The sequence below is a fragment of the Oratosquilla oratoria genome, chromosome 6, assembly GCF_046742065.1.
Source record: "Oratosquilla oratoria isolate Oo_2021 chromosome 6, ASM4674206v1, whole genome shotgun sequence".
NCBI classification, from domain to species: domain Eukaryota; kingdom Metazoa; phylum Arthropoda; class Malacostraca; order Stomatopoda; family Squillidae; genus Oratosquilla; species Oratosquilla oratoria.
The window spans coordinates 11,074,901-11,077,400 of record NC_134782.1 but is presented as its reverse complement, the minus strand read 5'-3'; positions in this window follow the sequence as shown (position 1 = coordinate 11,077,400).

Below are 2,500 nucleotides of genomic sequence, written 5' to 3'. Positions count from 1 at the left end.
ACTACTCTTCTTCATCCAACTAGATTACAAAGGGCAAATCAACGAGCTACTAAACTGATACTAAAAAAATATCGAAAAAGTTATTAAAAGTTCACGAGATATATGAAAAAATATATATATCTAGAAACGAGATTCATGCGTACTTTATGCAAACTTTTAATATCTTACGAATATTTGTGGACACGAGAATTGAAAATATTCTCACTCGGATGAGAAATAAGTAAGGCATACGTAGAATCAACCCTAACAACCACGTAGTCGGTGTAAGGAACCAGCTTCCTGCAGATGCATTTGCATGTGGTACAGTTTAAATTTGATTAATCACCAAACAAAGTCCTGCAATGCCCATTCATTAAGTCACCTAACTCAAGACCGCTGAAGTAGCAAGCTAAGTCATTGTCACAACACTAACAAGCCTGTGTGTGTGCGTGTATGTGTGATTCACCTTGGTCTTTGGATCACGTGTTGGACTCGTGATCGACAGCTATTTCCCTCCCGGAAGAGAGCTCAGAGCTCGTATGACCGATCTATGGGTAATGCTATGACCTTACATGCACACACACCCAACTCCCCGCCTACGAGAGTTGGAGTAACGACTCGAAGCGCAGTGATACTGAAATAATTTCAGCCCTGGGCAGGTTTCGAACCCGGTACCGCCGTACTGACAGTCGGGGACTCTACCGACCGAGCCACCGAGTCGTGTGTGTGTGTGTGTGTGTGTGTGTGTGTGTGTGTGTGTGTGTGTGTGTGTGTGTGTGTGTGTGTGTGTGTGTGCTTGCTCGTGTATACTCGTATATGTTAAATACATGTCCCTGTCATTTTTCTGTTTCTTTCACTTCCCTCTCCACCCAACCCTTCTTCATCCATTCCCCTATCGATCGCCCCTCTCCCCTCCTAATCCCTTCCCTCCTTTCCTTTTTCCTCCCCTCCCAATCACCTTCTGTTCTCTTCGCCTTTCCTCCCCTCTCCGTCTCCTCTCCATCCCTCCCCTCGCTTCATCACCCTTCCTTCATTCCTCCCTTCCCTTCCTCTCTCATCCTCTCCCCTTTCTTTCCATCCCTTTCCCCCGTCCTCCCATCCTCTCCTGCTTCCTTTGTGCTACTTTCCCTCCCTTCCCCTGCCTTGATTTTCCTTTGCATCAAATCCCATCCCTTACCTTCTCTTCCTTTTCCTTCCCTTCCCTTCCCTTTGCTCTACTCCTTTTCCCCACCCCCTCCCCTTCCCCCTCCCACTCCCCTCTCCCTCACCTTCCCCCCCCCTCTCTGTCCCCTTCCTCCTTCCTACTCTACTCACTCATCCCCAACACGACATGACATTACACCAAGACAGTGAGACCACATAGAATATATAGCTCTCCATTCACGGTCCGTAATGACCAAGGTCATATACATATATCCCACGTTTCCTTCCTTATCATGTGGCTCACCTCTTACCACCCACGAGTGGGAGGTGATCACGTGACCAGGGTCGTTGTCAGAATCATTAATAGTGCAATTAATCCCGTTACGGCACGACTCGTGAATTACGAGCGAACGTGACCTGAGGAAGACCCTAAATCAAGCTAAGCTTAACTTGGAGGGGAGCAAGTTGTTTGCTGCTTTGTGTACTTGAACAAGGTATAGAACATGATAAGAGGAGAAAATGTCCACAACCACTACCAAAATAACCCGTCTCGTCTTCTAAAATTTTATCTTAAATTACACGGTTATATGTCGAGTAGTAGCAAGAAGTTTGATGCTTTGTGTACTTGAACAGAGTATAGAACATGATAAGAGGAGAAAATGTCCATAACCACTACCAAAAAAACCGCCACGTCTTCTAAAATTTTATCTTAAATTACGCGGTTATATGTCGAGTAGGAGCAAGAAGTTTGATGCTTTGTGTACTTGGAAAAGGTATAGAACATTATAAAGAGGAGAAAATGTCCACAACCACTACCAAAAAAAAAAAAATCACGTCTTCTAAAATTTCATCTTAAGTTACGCGGTTATATGTCGAGTAGGAACAAGAAGTTTGATGCTTCGTGTACTTGGACAAAGTATAGAACATTATAGAAGAAAATGTCCACAACCCCAACCAAAATCCACACCACGTCCCCTAAAATTTTATCTTAAATTACACGGTTATATGTCAAGTAGGAGCAAGAAGTTTGATGCTTTGTGTACTTGGACAAAGTATAGAACATTATAGGAGAAGAAAATGTCCACAACCCCAACCAAAAGCCGCACCACGTCCCCTAAAATTTTATCATAAATCACTCGATTAATACCTTGGCAAGTAGCATGAAATTTGCTGTTTCATGTACTTGAACAAGGTAAAATACATGATAGAGGAGGGAAATATCCACAGCTACTACCAAAAGTACTGCTACATCTCACGAACTTAACTTTGCGGATGTAGTTTTTGTTGTTACAAACTACGAGTAAACACATTCTTCCACAAACCATGTGTCTTCCAGCAATTTTTTTTTTCAAGATAAACTTACATATCAACGCTAATT